This window comes from Mustela nigripes, chromosome 8 (assembly GCF_022355385.1).
Source record: "Mustela nigripes isolate SB6536 chromosome 8, MUSNIG.SB6536, whole genome shotgun sequence".
NCBI classification, from domain to species: domain Eukaryota; kingdom Metazoa; phylum Chordata; class Mammalia; order Carnivora; family Mustelidae; genus Mustela; species Mustela nigripes.
The window spans coordinates 8,224,029-8,242,338 of record NC_081564.1 but is presented as its reverse complement, the minus strand read 5'-3'; positions in this window follow the sequence as shown (position 1 = coordinate 8,242,338).

Sequence of the window (18,310 nt, the reverse complement as noted above, 5' to 3'; positions counted from 1 at the left end):
AGAACCCCACAACAGCATCTAGCTTAAGCTACATCGGCTTCCTTCCTCCAACCTCTTCTTCCCAGCCTTGGGTCTCTGAAAGAAGCCCTCACCGCTCAAAACCCACAAAAACAGAAAACCCACAACTGAAGGTGCTCTGGGTTGAACTCTGAAAACTCACAACAAATGGCAAATTCGTTTATGCTGATTTTATCAATAGATGCCCTTCCTGTTAGGCTGTTTGAAAAGAGAAACTGGTCCCTAGTCAAGTTTGCCTGCTCTCAGCTGGACTGGATGACCTTGAAGTTTCAGGCAAGTTTTTATGGTGTGGAAATGGCCCATCTAAGAGGTCTGAGAAGACAGAACGTCACACTTGTGTGAACATTCTCACACATATACACATATGCAGGATAACATATACACTTGGACTTGAGAACTTTCCTTGGGAACCGGCAGATAACATAGTTCTTCCCCCACATCAGGCCCAGAGCATAAAAAATAATTTTAAAAATACACAGTAGGTTGAATACCATAGAACTGATTTTGATTTAACCAGTCCAGTGTTTTTTCCTACGTTGCTTGTTTTGTTTGCACTTACAAATGACATTGATACATACAGGCAGAGTATAGCGGTTAGGACTTTAGATGCTACTTAGTTTGAGTTTCCTCTAAAGAGACTCAGAGACAAGGATTCTACTGCAAGTTATTTAAGAGGTGATTCCAGGAAATATCAGAAGGGGAGTAGGTAAGGAAGCAAGTTAATAAAATGTGCACTTCAAGCAAATTACCATTGTGGGCGCTGGGACTCATTCTTGCTGGGAGCACTGGGAACCATAGAACATGCCTCAGAGCTCTCCCAGAAGTGAGGAGGAGGAGTACACAACCTCCAGAGCAAGGGCTTCTGTCAGTCATTGGCTGAGGGAGGTTCCCATGCTTAACCCCCTGGCACTTCTCATTGGCCCCCACACTTGCTGAGCTGGCCCTGGTGGACAGAGCCAAGTCTGAGGGCTCACAGGAGGTCTGGGACCTGAGGGAGCCAGGTAAGGTGCCTAGGTTGCAAAATCTAAGGAGGTACTCACTTTTGGGGTTGTGCAAGCATGGGGTGGGAGGTTTGAAGCATCAGATGGGCTTGCACAGAAAGGTGATTGCTTGAAAGAGGTCAGGGAGGCGCTGACAGCATCTGCTCCAGGCTCTGCAGCCATGCTGCCTGAGTCTGAATCCTAGCTGAGCCACTCAAGAGCTACATACTTTACTCCCCTGTGACTCAGCTTCCACATCTGTAAACTGGGATAATTATAGTCCTTACCTCATAGGACTCTTTGGGAGGGTTACAATGGAGTCGTTCACATAAAACTCTTAGAACAGAGCTGGACATAAAGTAAGCTCAGAGTGTTAGCTCTGATGACATTACCATGAATATTGCAGCACATATTTCCTGATATAGATCTTGAGAATCAAGGAAGCAAAATCACCTAATGGTCAAGAAAAGGACCTTTCGAATCAGTCAAATGAGAGTCCAAGTCTCTGATCCAGCATTTACTGTGTGACATTAGATAAGTCACTTAACATCTCTGGGCCTCAGATCCCTGATGTTTAAAATCATTACTAAGTAATAACATACTTCACCACAACTAAAAAGATTTTTCCCTAGTAAATAAAAAGATGAATGCAAGATGCTTCTGAGATGCTTCTGTAAGCATTGTGACTGACTTGAAGTAAAATGTGCGATAAGTCTTAGCTATGAGGGGAGCCTGGGTGCCTCAGTGGGCTAAAGACTTTGCATTTGGCTCAGGTCATCATCCCATTGTCCTGGGATTGAGCCCCCGCATTGGGCTCTCTGCTCAGCAGCAAGTCTGCTTCCCCCTCCCGCCACCTACCTCTCTGCCTACTTGTGATCTCTGCCTGACAAATAAATAAATAAAACCTTAAAAAAAAAAGATATTAGTTATGACTATTGCGTGTTCAATTTTCCATACAAGCAGGAAGCTGCTGCTGTGTTGGAGGAGCCAGGAAAATATAATTCACTCAGCAATATTTACTGCACACCTGCAAGTTGTAAGATGCTAAGATGGCAAGTGAGGGCTATTAGAAAGAAGTGTTAACACTCCATCTTGGCCCTTTTGGAGTACTGGAGTATTTTCGTTCCTACTTTAATAAAATCATACATTCATGCCCTTTGCTTTGTTCCTCACTCCAGTGGGCAGAGTAAACTTACCAGTGGTCCTGAGATCATAAGCCAGTCCAAAAGAGGGCAAAGAGAAAAGCTAGCAAACCTTGGTCTCTTGGTCTCTTGATCCACTTCGTGGATCCCCCCCGAAAGCCCTGAGCTGCCCACCCATGAACCTGTTTTCATATGAAAGAAAGAGTAATATGTGCTTGAGTGTCTGTTACATGCAGCCAAAATTAATCCTATGGTATACAACTCTCTTTGTTTTTTATCTTCTTAGTTTTAGGCTCTTTTAGGGTAGGGCATGGGGGAACGGTGTTACCTGAAGGTTATCAGGGAACGTTCTCAAGCCTGGCAAGGAGGAAACCGTTTCCAGGCTGACTCCTGCAGAGTTTCCTGCCCTGCCTGGCCTCTGCAGTCCAGCCCCTCCTCTTAATCTCTTATCCCCGTCAGAGGCCTCCAACCCCTGTTCTGCTACAACCTGGTGCCTCCTCCTTTCTCTAAAGACATGCAGCAGACTCATCCATCTTTTCAGATCACGCCTGAGGCTGGAGAGGGCGAACAGCGGTTCGAGCTACCCCCACACCAGCTCGGCCGTCTTCCCTCTCCTCTCGTTCTGTCCTCACCGGGCATCGGTTCTACTCAGAACACACCCGTCCATCTTCCTGCCAGGTCCATTAGTAGAGCACCTGGGCCTTTAGATCCTGACTGATACTATTTTTTTTTTTTTTTTTTTTTGGCAGGAGATGTCAGAACTGCTGGACAATTTTCAGAAATAATTTTCTGGTTCAGCCAAGGACAGCCAGGTTAGAAATTTGGAGAAAGGAAGGCAACCACCATCTTCAAACTCAGCAGCCATTTACTGTTCACCTATTCTGTTTCTCTACCCACCCACGCCTCATCTTTTCACCCTTCTTCAAGGAACAACACCTTGATTGTCTGAGAGACATTCCCCTCCCCGGAACAATGGTTCTCTTTTCCTGCATGACAGCAATGCCACTTCCTATGCCCACGAGGGTCATGTGACCCGGTCCTGGCCAATCAAAGCCTCACATGCTCTCAGCACAGTGATTGCCGCCCCAGGTTGGACCACTAAAGAGTCAGACAAGGACTTTTGTTCCATCTATTAGTCAAGAGTTGGCTCCCTTTTCAGCTAGTCTTGGAGTTCTGAGATGGGAGAGCTGCTAGCAGCCATCTTTCCACCCACAGGGCAGCATCTGATGAGGAGAGTGGAGTTAGCACAAAAGGAAGCTAAAACTGAGTGGAGACACAGGAAGCCTGCCCTGTTAGCATCATTTGAGCTCCTGGATCAAGCCGCACCTGAATGTTTTCTTAATTATTATGCACTCTTCATTCAGATAAACAATTAACTTCTTTGCTTAAGTCACTTGGATTTCAGTTTTCTGATTCTTGCAAATAAAATTCACAATTTTCTATCCCCTTTCCCTCACTACGTCACCCTACAATATTCTATATAGTTTACTTATTTATCCTGTCTATTGTCCCCAACCTTCCCCCCAAGTGCTGCATAAAGGCAGTAATATTTATCTTTTTGGAATGAAGGAGTGGGGTTCTGTTTTGCTGACTGACATAGTCTAGATCACAAAATGGTGCTTGGCACATAGCAGATGCTCAATGAATATTTTTCAGTAGAAAAAAATGAAGAGTCCTGCATTGTCCTGATAGGAGCTATCTATATATAACTTCATTTGGACCTTGTTCCCATTTTGCAGATAAGGAAAACTGAGGCTGTGAAGTTTAATGTGTCCAGAGTGACTGGCCTAATAGTGGGCAATCTAACATTTACACCAAATCTTTCTGGCTCAAAGTCCACTGCTCTTACATTATATTGCACTGAAGTTCCCTTTATCATTCTGAAACAACACAGTCACCATGTCACCATGACAACTACCATTTACTGAACTCTTGCTGCTACCAAGCAGACTCAGCTCTCTGCATGAATTGTCTTATGGACTTAACTCTCCACTCCCCACCCAAGGAGATGCCACTAATTATCCCAGTTTACAGAGAAAGAAATCGAGTTTCATAAATGGTATCAGTGCCTTTATAAGAGACCCCACAGGGAAAAAAAATAAGAGACCCCACAGAGCTCTGTCAACCCTTCTGCTAGGTGAGGACACAGCAAAGAAATAGCCATCTGTGAACCAGGAAGTAGGCTCCCACCAGACGTCCATTCTGCTGACGCCTTTCTCTTGGACCTCCGGCCTCCAGATCTGTTCGAAATATGTATTTGTTTTCTATAAATCCCTCAGTCTATGATGGCTTTGTTATAGGAGCCCAAAGGGACTAAGACATATATTATATGGTCAGAATATTAAAGCAAAAGACAGAAATTTAAAAGTAAAAAATAAAATAAAAGTACCAGGTATTCCAAAGGCCAGTGTTTTCCAAATTTCCTCATAACATTTGCCATATCTTTATGCCCTCTATATTATTACACACTGAACATATTTAATCAACTTATCATTCTTGTATTTAAAATCTATTTTACAAAGAAAATTTTCATAAGTGAAAATCTAGTGTCACTTACCACAAGTAGAGTATAATTGTATATATGAGTATATATGTATATATATATATATATATACTTTGAAGATAAAACAATGTCCTTAAATTCTAACTGGATGTTTTCTCACCTAACAACTGGACCTGAGGTCTAATTGCTCTTTATTATCAGGGTTAGGACACTGTTAAGGACTTGGCAACACCAACTGACACTTTCTCTTTAAGTTCGCCTTTCCTAATTAAAATATTAAATTAAAATTTAAAAGTAACCCACCGCTCCAAACGAGGATTGTCGGCATAGGCCCATGGGGCTGGCAAATGTTTTTGTAAATAAAGTTTTATTGGCACACCACCACACTCATTCATTTACATATTGTCTCCGACTGCTTTCATTACAGTGGCAGGGTTGAGTAATTGCAACAGAGACTGGCCCGTAAAGTAAAAAATATTTACTATCTAGCCCTTTATAGAGAAAGTTTGCCAATCCCCTACTCTAAATCAGGTCACATTCAAATTTTGTGGTGTGGATTTTTACCACTTTCTAGGAGAAGCACCTCCTTTTAACCAAAAACCCATTGCAACCTGAAAATGTCAAATACCAACATCAGATGCCATCCTGTTTGTGTTGAAAGAAGCTCTTTTTTTTTTATTTTTTTTTTAAGATTTTACTTATTTATTTGAGAGACTGTGCAAGAGAGAGAAAGAGAGAGAGCACAAGGTGGGGAGCAAGGAGACCAACATGGGGCTTGATCCAAGGACCCTGGGATCATGACCTGATCTGAAGCAGCAACTTCACTGATTGAGCCACCCAGGTGCTTTATTTATTTATTTATTTTAAGATTTTATTTATTTATTTGACAGAGAGAGACACAGCAAAAGAGGGAACACAAGCAGAGGGAGTGGGAGAAGGAGAAGCAGGCCTCCTGCAGAGCAAGGAGCCCAATGTGGGGCTCGATCACAAGACTCTGGGATCATGACCTGAGCCGAAGGCAGACACTTAACAACTGAGCAACCCACGGCGGCTCTTGAAATGCAAAATCCCTCCCAGCTTTCTGAAGGCAACAGGCAAAAAATGCCTCCCTGATCCTGAGTGGGGAGGTAAGAAGAGCGGTCAGAACCCCTTGTTTCCAGTGAATGGGTTCATTGGGTGGTAGAATTGGGTGTGACTTTATTCTTTTCACTTCTCTATATTTTCCAAATATTTTACATGTTGAATTACTTGCTTAGGCTGCCATAACAAAGTACCACAGACTGGGTGTCTTAAGCAACAGGTGTTCATTTTCTCACAGTTCAAGGCTAAAAAATTAAGATCAAGGTGTCAGTGGGTTGGTTTCTTCTGAGATTTCTCCCCTTGGCTTATACATGGATGTCTTCTCCTCATGTCTTTCAAAGTCTTCCTTCTCTACCCATCTGTGTCCAAATCTCCTCTTTTTTTTTTTTTTTTCCAAATTTCCTCTTTCTTTAGGACCCCAGTCATGTTAGATTAGGTCTTGCCATAATTACATCATTTTTACCTTAACTACCTCTTTAAAGACCCTATTTCCAAATGCAACCACACTGAGGTAATTGGGGTTAGGACTTTAAAATATGAATTTTACAGAGGCACAATTCAGCCCAGAGTGCACATATTATTTGCATTCTTTAAGAATGGACAGTAAGGGAAGCCTGGGTGGCTCAGTGGTTTGGGCCTCTGCCTTCAGCTCAGGTCATAATCTCGGGGTCCTAGGATCAAGCCCCACGTTGGGCTCTCTGCTCAGCAAGGAGCCTGCTTCCCCCTCCCCCTCTGCCTGCTTCTCTGCCTACTTGTAATCTCTCTCTCTCTGGGTCAAATAATAAATAAAAAGCAATTAAAAATGGACAGTACATTGCAAAATATTTTTAAAAGGCACACTAACAATTGTAGCAAACATTTTAATCTGAAATTTTTATTATGTAAGTAATGTGGATCTAACACTTTAAAAACTCAAAATCATGCAGAAAGGTGGCGAAAGGAATATAGACACTCACCCACACTCAATCCCAGTCCTCCCAGTTGACAGTTTCCTGATATCTTCCAGAAATTTTCTCTACCTAAACAAGGATATACAATATTTTCATAATTTTATTTTACAAAAATAAGATTATTTTATATATTACTCTACAACTTGCCTTTTTACACCAAACAATAAGTAAATCATTATGTATTTTCAAAAGAGTACACACATCTTGTACCCCAAACTCCACCTCAACACTTGCTTTGGGAAAACCCAGCTTGCGAGGGGGTTCCTTGGAAGCAAATCCCAGACATCATGTCATTTCACCCATAAACATTTCAGTAGCTATCACTAAAAGATCAGTAAAAGATTTTATTTTTGAGCATATCTACAAAATAAAACCAGAGGAAGAATATGGGTGGTGGTTTGGGGGAAGGAGCGTAATTATTCTTTTAATTTTTATTTCTGTTATTGATATTGCAAGGTTGATTGGGGACTTTGGAATATAAGATTAGTAAAGAGCCATTTGTTTCCTACTTCCATTCCTACCATCGAAATAGACAAGGTTTGGGGTGCCTGGGTGGCTCAGTGGGTTAAAGCCTCTGCCTTCAGCTCAGGTCATGATCCCAGGGTCCTGGGATCGAGCCCTGCATCGGGCTCTCTGCTCAGCAGGGAGCCTGCTTCCCCACCCCCCTCTCTGCCTGCCTCTGTCTGTCTACTTGTGATCTCTGTCAAATAAGTAAACAAAATATTAAAAAAAAAATAGACAAGGTTTTATAAGCCCCAAATATCACTTTGGTGCTCAAACTTCCTTAACCTGTAAAGGGGCGAGGCCAGAGAGAGTAAAAACTGCTTTCTTATCCTTCAGTGATTGGACACTTCAGGGGCAGGCAGAGGCCTGTTTTGCTCCCCCATGGGATGCACCACAGATGGTCCCTGCTCCCCACTGTCCCCACATGCCGTCCTGCAGGCCTCAGCCAGACCTGTGACAAAAGACAAATAGCATCCTTACAAGGCACACCGCCTTGGTGCCCAGTACTGTGTTAAGCATTTACCGAGATCATTTTATTGACTCCTGCCCCTGACTATTATTGTCCCCATTTTGCACCTATACTATTAATAGCTTCAATTCATTTGTTTATTCAACAAATTTTTAGTGAGACCCTGGTGTGTGCCAGGCACTGGGGAAACAGCGGTGAACCAAGCAGATGAAACATCTGCCCACACCGCGACAGAAAATGGGCAGACAAAGACCTAATACAATGGCAGATGATGAAGAGTGACATGGTGAACAAGAGAGCAAGGTAAGGGGAGAGAGCATGATGGAAGGGTTGGGGAAGGGAGGGCTATTCTAGGCAGAGTGATCGGCGAAGTCCTCTCTGACAGCTGAGGGGGACAGTTGAGTAAAGACTTGAATGGAGCAAGAGAACAATTCTCTGGAGGAAAAAGCATTTCTGTCGAAGGCTAAGCTCTAGGACGGGAGTATGCCCGAGATGTTCAAGGCATAGCAAGGAGACCGGAGTGTCTGCCGGTGGCAAGCAAGGGAGAAGGTGGTGGGGACCCAGGCTAGAGTGGGGAGGCAGAGCCTGCCCAAAGCTGTTCATACCATCTCCGAAGAGCTGGGGGATATTACACTGGTAACTTGAAATTGACCACGGTGAGAGTCTTTACACCAGGAAAATTGGCCAACACTTAAATCAGGGCTTTTTTGCTTTCTTTCTTTCTTTTTTTTTTTTTTTTCTTGGAAAGTGGACTTACCAGCACACCACTGTTTGTAGACCACAATCTGGAGTTTAGATCTTACTCCAAGTTTGAGAAGAATCCATGGGAGTCTTTGGAAGCAGAGAGGGGCATGAGCTTATTTCTGTTTCTAAGACCTGGTTCCTGCCTGCCAGGGGGAGAAGAGAGGGCAGGAAGGCAAGAGTAGAAATAGCTAACTTTGAAGCATATTCCCAGAGCCATAGTGCAGTGGAAAGATCCGTGTGTCACCCTGAAGATGCAGATGGCTAGCTATGTAGTCTTCAACAGTTTGGACAGTTCACATCCACACAACGATGACAGGACCTTCTAAGTACTATAACTGCATAATAGTAAACTTCGGCAAAACATATGGAAGCAACAAGACTTAATATATACAATGATGAAAAGTTAATTTATGTGTTTTGCTGAGATTGGAAGTTTATCCTCCTCTACTTTCCAATGGATCACTTGTGAATGTTAATAAGTAGTTATTTGACTTCTGTTTCTGTCATTCAGCCAATAAGGTTCTTACTGAGGACCTCCCTCCCCACCCTAAAAAAAATAAATAGTTAACTTTGGTCCTGGAGGCAAAGGATGATGATAGTGGCTTGGACTTGAAGGGGCTGAGTCTGGGATGGGTTTGCATTTGCTGATGGGTGGGAAGTATGAAGTGGGATCAAAAGAGACACATCAATATTGAGATTTAATGTGGCTGTTCGCGTGTTCTGGTTACCTATTACTGCATAACAAAACATCCTGAAACATAGTGGTTTAAAACAATCACGGTCATTGATTCATCTCTGCTCTACTTGGCCTCAGCTGGGCAGGGAGGGCAGCTCAGAGGACTCCTTGGATGCTGCACTCATCTAAAAAGTCTTCACTCCAGTGTGTGATGGTTGGTGCTGGCTGTTAACTGGGACCTCGCCCATGACCAGAACATCCTCAGGGGCCTTCTGCCCGCAGCCTGACTTCCTCACAGCACAGTGGCAGTTTTTTCAGAATGAACATCCCAAGGGAAAGAGAAAGTCTGGGGAAGCTGTGCTACCTTTCTCTCCCCCAGCTTGACTGAGATATTATTGATGTATAACATACATAAGTTTAACGTGTCAAAGTGATGATTCCATACATGTATATATCACAAAATGATTACAATTAGGTTAGTTACCACCTCTGTCATATATGTGTGTGTGTGTCTGTGTGTCTGTGTGTGTGTGTTGATAATATTTAAGACCCATTCTCACCAGCTTTCAAGGATACAATACAACATCATTAACTGTACTTACCATGCAATGCATTTGATGCCCAGATCGGATTTATCTTAAAGCTGGGAGTTTGTATCCTTTGACCAACATCTCCCCACTTCCCCCACTTCCCCAGCCCCAGGTCATCACCATTTTACTCTCTTTGAGTTCGGCATTTTAAAATTCAGCTTATACATGAGAACATACCGTCTTTGTCTTTCTCTGTCTGACTTATTTCAGGCCAGGAGAGAGTGGGATGGCCTATTGTACCTTCTGAGACGCAGCCTTGGAAGCTGTGTAGTGACTTCTGATGTAGGCATGGTCCCACCCAGTTTCATGGGTCAGGAGCCTGGATTCCATCTCTTGGCAGGGCAGTGGTAAGGTTCTAGAAGAGCAAGTGGGACTGGAAATACTGTCATAGCCAATTTTGGAAAATACAGGCCGTGACATTGTGTTTTAGGTACCATGGGAAGCAGCCCACGTACACGGTCTCGTTCAGTCTTGCACTATTCTCGCTTCACAGATGACACAAATGAGACTCAGAGATGTCACTTGCCTGAGGCCACCCAGCTACTAAGGGGACACACAGGGGTTTGGGTCCCGGTAATAGGTAAGCACCAGCCAAGCGGACTTGGAAGTGGCAGAGAATGGCGTTCAGAGGGGAAGTTAGAGACAGGGAGGCCAATTTGGGGGACACTGGCTTCTCTGTGCCCCCTCGCAGCCCCCCTGGCCTCCCCAGGGTCAGCCTGTGTTTCCCAAATGGCTCCAAGGCCTCAATGTTCCGCTAACTACCAAGCTGTGAAGAAGAGATAAGCTTTGAACATTCACAGACAGAAAAGACAATTTGCTCTGGGGCAGGACCTGGGAGCCTGCTCTGACTTGGCTCTGGAGGGCCCCGAAATCTGGACAGAGCTTCCTGGCCAGGCTGGGTGGGGGCCAGCGTGTGGGCAGATGGAAAGGCTAGTGGAAAGCACTTATTCCAGAAAGCATCAGCGTGTGGCTCAGCTTCTCAGCAAAGGAGCTGGAGGGCCAGGCATTCCAGGCCACACAAAATTCAAGATCCACAGAAGGCTTTCTAAGCTAAGCCCGCAGCCCCCTCAGGGCAGTCGCTACTTCCCAGGAGAAGAGGCCAGGCCAGTGCAGAAACTAAGATGGTCTCTAGGGAGCCCCGGTTTCTCTGCCCTGTTGTCCCACCATCAGCTTCCAAAGTGGGCAGCCTCCGTGGTTTGCCAGCATGCTGGCAAGGAAACGTTGGCCTGCTGCTGGCGAGGAAGCCCTGGCTTGGGGTTTGACACCAGGAAAAAAACTGCCAGAATAATATGGGGACAGGGGGCCTCACAGAGCTTATTATTATTGCTGTTCCTTGCATTTCCTTTTTCTTCTTATTTTTTTAAGCGATCTCAAATTGTTTAGATTTTTTGTTTTTTGTTTTTTGTTTCTTTAGTAGGCTCTGCATTCAGGTGGAGCCCAACACAGGGCTTGAACTCACAATCCAGAGATTGAGACCTGAGCTGAGATCGAGAATCAGATGCTCAACCAACTGAGCCACCCAGGTGCCCATATGTGTGTGTGTGTGTGTGTTTGTGTGTGTGTGTATACCTATATATATTTTTAATAAACCATCTCAGGTATTTACAAAAATGATATTAAGCCCCCAAACTACACAACCCAAGTGCCTCCCAACAGGTGAATGAATAAACATATTCTTCTCTACCCTTCTCTACTATGGATACATCTCAGGAATAAAAAGATGTGTTCTATCGACACGCATGATCTAGATGAATCATAGGACCACTGTGCTAAGTGAAGGAAACCAGCTGCCAGAAGGGCTCACTCTGTGTGATCCCATGCATCTGAAGCGCTAGAAAAGAGAAATCTAATCTGTCATGATAGAAAGCAAATCAGCCGTTGCCAGGAACTGGGTGGAGGCAGACTGACTACAAAGGGCAAGGAGAAAATTTCGTGGGCGACGGAAATATTCTGTATCTTACTGGGTGGTGGTTCCATGGTCGTAGTCACTGGTCAAAATTCATTGAGCTGTACACTTAAAATGGGTGCATTTTATCATACCTAAGTTATATCCAAATGAACTTGTTCTTTTTCTTAAGATTTTATGTATTTATTTGACAGAGAGTAAGCACAAGCAGGGGGAGCAGCAGGCAGAAGGAAAAGCAGGCTCCCCACTGAGTACACAGCCTGACATGGGGCTCGATCCCAGGACCCCTGGGATCAGGACCTGAGCCGAAGGCAGGCGCTTAACCAACTGAGCCACCGAAGTGCCCCAATAAAATTGATTTTAAACACAGTAATATAATAGGCTCCCACATAACCACCATTCCATTTAGAAAATAAAACATGAGAAAGAAAATTGCACTCGGTGTGTACCTGTCCCCAATTCCTTCCTTTCTCCTTTCCCCCTGAATATGATGTGGCCTTTATATTTTTACTACATGGATGCACTTTCCTGAATATGACATATATTTTTCTCATGTGTCTTTATGCCTTTACTGCATCATGTATATTACTAAACCAGTATTTTTCAAACCTCAGGTTGCAACCCTTTGGTAGACTTTAAAATCAATTTAAGGGTCACACCAGCATTTTTATTTCATTTGCTAAAGATCCATTTGTTTATTTGAGAGAGAAAGAGAGAGAAATGAGGAGAGGGGCTGAGGGAGAAGGAGAGAGAGAATCCCAAGCAGACTCCCTGCTGAGCATGGAGCCTGACTCCGGGCTGGACCTGGGATTCGATCTCACAGTACTGAGATCATGGTCTGAGATGAAATCAAGAGTCAGAAAAGAAGCTCAACCAACTGAGCCACCCAGGCACCCCGCCCCACCAGCATTTTAAAAATTAGGATGGGGGTGCCTGGGTGGCTCAGTCAGTTAAACATCTGCCTTCCGCTCAGGTCATGATCCCACGGTCTTAGAATCAAGCCTCGAATCAGGCTCCCTGCTCAGCGGGAAGCCTACTTCTCCTTCTCCCTTTCCCTTCTGTTCCCCCTGCTTCTGCTCTCTCTCTCTGTGTCAAATAAATAAAATCTTTTGGGGCGCCTGGGTGGCTCAGTGGGTTAAGCCGCTGCCTTTGGCTCAGGTCGTGATCCCAGGATCCTAGGATCGAGTCCCTCACTGGGCTCTCTGCTTTCGCGGGGAGCCTGCTTCCCCTCCCCCCCCAACCTCTCTACCTACTTGTGCTGTCTGTCCAATGAATAAATAAAATCTTTTTAAAATTTTTAAAAAATAAATAAATAAATAAAATCTTTTAAAGAATTAGGATAGACTAGGGTAAGATAGGATTAAAAAAATAATAAGTGTGTTATCACATATAGTAAGGTCAGTATTGTCTTCTGAAACTTTTGCCCTGGTTTTCTTTTTTTTTTTTTTAAAGATTTTATTTATTTATTTGACAGAGAAAGAGAGATCACAAGTAGGAAGAGAGGCAGGCAGGGGGTGGGGGAAGCAGGCTCCCCTGCTGAGCGGAGAGCCGGACGTGGGGCTCTATCCCAGGACCCTGAGATCATGACCTGAGCCGAAGGCAGAGGCTTAACCTGCTGAGCCACCCAGGCGCCCCAATGCCCCCATTTTATATCTGTGTGTATGTGTACTGGATGGGAACATAAGATACCTTTCTTACAGCACAATGTGGCCCCCAAAAAGTCTGAAAAATACTGTCCTAAATATACGATACTGTTTTGTCATTTTATACTTTTATGTAAATAGTCTCCTACGGCACTCATCCTTCCCCAACTGGCTTTTGCTCCCCTGGACATGAGCTTCCAGATTGACCCATATTGCTCCCTGTAGCTTGCTCTCATTCATTTCCAGCATTGCAAAAACATGCCTGAGTTATCTTTCCACCCTCCCATTGGATTTTTTTTTTTCTTTTGCCAAATGGGACATTCAAAAAATAGCTATCTGTCATACTATCGCCACCATTTCATACTGGAAACGACATTTTAATATAAATAAAGCTGGAAAGCCCTACCCTGGGAATCAAAGGCAATCTTTTAAATTGAATAAATCTGGCTTTATGAAAATGCATTCGATTAGCCCCTGGGAGTTAAGATTGTTGTTTTTCTTCCTTGTTGACCATTAGCTTGTTCGCATGTTGTTGTAAACTAGGAAAAAACATAGTCATCCACATACACAACAGTCTTGGGCCAGCTACTTCTGGGGAGGAGGAGAAGAATGGAGTAGAATGGAGCCAGGGTTCCAAAGGAGCCTCAGCTATAATGTCTCATTTCCTTTGTTCCCTAAAAACAAGTCTGAGTCAGACATGACCAAAGGCTAACATTTGTTAATTCTGGAGCATGAACAGGGTCATCCAAGCTTTGCTCTGAATTTTAAATTTTTCACCAAAAAATTTTTAAAGGATAAAAATTTTTTCAAAAATTATCACCAAATTGTACTTGCTCTAGTTTCAAGTTTTAGTTTTAAGTCATTCATTGAAAATATTTCATCATCGGGTTGCCTGGGAGGCTCAGTTGATGAGTGTCTGACTCCTGATTTTGGCTCAGGTCATGATTTCAGGGTCGTGGGGTCGATCCCACAGCAAGCTCCACACCGGGCATGGAGACTACTGTTCGGGGTTCTCTCTCTCCCTCTCCCTCTGTCCTTACCCCCCAGCTCCCTGCTGTCTTTCAAAAAAAAAAATTTCATCACCAACCAGAGTTAGGAAACGTACCTTACATTTAAAACAGGTAATAGACAGTTTGGTCTTCATGGTTTAAAATCCAGAACTGTCAGCTTGTTGGTTTACTCTGTGATCTTGGGAAAGTCATTTAACTTTTCTGGGCCCCATGTACCCCCATCTGAAAAAAAGGGGGGGGCTGTGACAACCCAAACACCCATCCACAGATGAGTGGATAAACAAAAGGTGTATCCATATACAAAGGAATATTATTTGATTACAAAAAGGAATGAAGTACTGATACCTGCTAATGTCAGTGAACACCAGAAACATCTTGCTCAGTGAAAGAAGCCAGACACATTAGGTCACACAGTATTGGATTCCACTTAGATGACATGTCCATGATACGCAAATACAGGGAGACAGGAAACAGAATGGAGGGAGGCAGGAGTTGGGAGGAGTCACTGCTAACAGGTTTGGGGTTTCTTTTGGAGGTGATGAAAATGTTTTGGAACTAGGTAGAGGTGATGTTTGCACAAAAGGCCATTGAATTGTATACTTTATTTTTTTTAAGGGGCACCGGGGTGGCTCAGTGGGTTAAGCCTCTGCCTTCGGCTTGGTTCATGATCCCAGGTCCTGGGATCGAGCCCCACATCAGGCTCTTTGCTCGGCTGGAAGCCTGCTTCCCCCCTCTCTCTGCCTGCCTCTCTGCCGACTTGTGATCCCTCTCTCTCTCTACCAAATAAATAATTATTTTGAGAGAAGAGAAGAACACCTACAAGAGCATGAGGGGATGTGGGGGAGGACAGAGGCAGAGAAAGAGAGGGAGAGAGAGAATCTCCAGCAGACTCCGAGCTGAGTGTGAAGCCAGATGTGGGGTTCAATCTCATGACCCTGAGATCATATCCTGAGCCAAAATCAAAAGCTGGATGCTTGACTGACTGAGCCACCCCTGAATGGTATACTTTAAAATGGTTCATTTTATGAGAAAATTGAGAATCTCAATTTGTAAAGGGGGAGGTCTGTGCCTCCTAGTGTTACTGAGGATGAAAGTACACATGAACACATAGAAGAGGGTCCCAGCACTGTCTGGCTGGGAAGCACCATGGTTGCTCAAAGGGCCATCACTCCCTCATGGGGGGAGGCAGGGCGGGGCTTATGTTTCACCCACAAAGTCAAGCTAGCGACTGCCCAAAGCCACGCAGTGAATCACCTGTGTGGACTTTGCACTAGAGCTTGGCTTTTCCAATCTGTGAGTGCAGAACAAGTTCACTCCATTCTGCTTCTCCAGCTTGATAGTAGAATGGCATTTTACTCTTTGTAAAATGTTTTTCCCCTGGTGATTTTCTAACAGCTTTTCTTCAGAGGTTCAGCATGGCAAAATGGTTAGAGATTGTGGCCCCTGGACTCGGACAAATATGGGTTCAAAACCAGACTCTGTCTCTTCTCAGCTGTGTGCCTTTGAGTGAGTCATCTAACCTCTCTGGCCCTTGATTTCTCCGGGTATAAAATGGAAATAATGAGTTATCCTATGTATTAAGTGAGAATGAATCAAAAAGATAGATATATATGAAGCAAGAGTCAGGTCAATGTCTAACACATAGCAAATTATCAGTAAATGATGGCTGTTGGGGCGCCTGGGTGGCTCAGTGGGTTAAAGCCTTTGCCTTTGGCTTGGGTCATGATCTCAGGGTCCTGGGATCGAGCCCTACATCGGGCTCTCTGCTCGGCGGGGAGCCTGCTTCCTCCTCCCTCTCTGCCTGCCTCTCTGCCTACTTGTGATCTCTCTCTCTGTCAAATAAATAAATAAAGTCTTTAAAAATAAATGATGGCTGTTAATAGTCAAAGAAGCTACTCAGACAAAGCACTGAACACATAGGGTTAAAGGAGACAGAAGAACAAAACAATTTCAAAGCCACTTTGTCACAGGCCCCAAATGCTTGAAAGCAGTGGTCCTTGACAGAGGGATGAGAGAGGGAGTGATTTTGACTTTGCAGGGGATGTGCGGTGGTATCTGGAGATATTCCTAAATGTCACTCTTGGGGAGGGGTGTGTTTCCGGCGTCTAACAAGTAAACCTCAGGGATGCTGCTTAACATCCTACAATACATAGGGCAGCTCCCCCGCAGCAGACAACGATCTGCCCCAAGGTGTCAACAACACCCAGGTTGTGAGACCCTGCTCTAGCCTGAGCCTTTCATTGACAGACTTAGTTCCAAATGATGGGGCAATCCACTATCCAGGAGAGCTTGCACAGTGAGTCATTTTGTGAAGCTAAGGAACTTTAAGCAAGGTGATAATCATCATAATTTCTCTGTTGAGTAAGTCTGGATGGAAGTGCGTTTGAGGCCTTCTCTAAGAGAGACACACACCCAACATCAACATAAACTCCATGAGGCCAGGTGATGAACATTGGGGAGGGTATGTGCTTTGGTGAGAAAATCAGTTATAAATAAATAAATACACTCCATGAGGGCCAATGATGGTTCAAGAGATTTTGAAAGACCCACGTAAATCCTTCTTGTCAGAGGCCTATGGGGACATCCCAAAGAATCTGGTCTCCTTAATTGTCCCTGGGAGGCCTGAAGACAGAGACTGGCACACAGTAAGCCCCCAATAAATGCTATTATTATCATCATCTCCATTGCCACCTTGTTCCTATTATCTCCCCAAGTACATTGGAAGGTGTGTTCTCACAACAACCTTCTGAGATGTGTGATATTGTCCCCATTTTTCAGATGAGGAAATGGAGGCTCATGCCACATTTTTCATCAGTCCCCTCCCTAATCTCCAACTGCCACTCATTATCCCCACAGACACTAAAAGGATCTTTTCCTTTTTCTTTCTTTTTTTTTTTTAAAGATTTTTATTTATTTATTTGACAGAGAGAGAGATCACAAGTAGGCAGAGAGGCAGGCAGAAGAGGGTGGGGGAAGCAGGCTCCCCCCTGAGCAGAGAGCCCGATGCAGGGCTCAATCCCAGGACCTTGGGATCATGACCCGAGCTGAAGGCAGAGGCTTTAACCCACTGATCCACTCAGGCGCCCTGCTTTTTTCTTTTTTTTAAGATTTATTTAGTTATATGATAGAGGGAGCATGGAGTGGGGAAGCACAGAGGGAGAGGGAGAGAGAGAATCCCAAGCAGACTCCCCAATGAGCAAGGAGCCTAATGAAGGGCTTGATCTCACAACCCCAAGACAATGACCCGAACTGAAATCAAGAGTCAGATCTCAACAACTGAGCCACCCAGGTGCCCCCAAAGGGATCTTTTTCAAATGAAAAAGATATATATATATATATATATATATATATATATATGATTTCATGTATATATATACATGTATATATGTATGCATGTGTATATATACATACATGTACTATATATATATATATATATACACACATACATACATATATCTTATTTATTTGTCAGAGAAAGAGAGAGACAGCACAAGCACGGGCAGTGGCAGGCAGAGGGAGAAGCAGACCCCTCGCTGAGCACCAGGCCTATGTGGACTAGATCCAAGGATCCTGAAATCATGACCTGAGCCAAAGGCGGCAGATGCTTAACTGACTGAGCCACCCAGGCATCTCGAAATCAGATCTTATTTAGGAAAAAATGCTCTCTGGGTAACAATGTACCTAATTTTTTTTTTAATTTTCATTTTAAAATAATCTCTACACCCAATGTGAGGCTTGAATTATAACCCCAAGATCACGGGTTACAGGCTCTACCAAACAGAGCCAGGCCAGGTGCCCCTGTTATGCAGTATTTTCTGATCCAATGTTTATGATTTATTTTTTTTTAAAGATTTTATTTATTTATTTGACAGAGAGAAATTACAAGTACACTGAGAGGCAGGCAGAGAGAGAGAGAAGGAAGCAGGCTCCCTGCTGAGCAGAGAGCCCGATGCGGGACTCGATCCCAGGACCCTGAGATCATGACCTGAGCCGAAGGCAGCGGCTTAACCCACTGAGCCACCCAGGCGCCCCAATGTTTATGATTTAGATGTCTTAAAAAATGAAGAGTGATGCCATGGTTGGGTTAGATGTTAA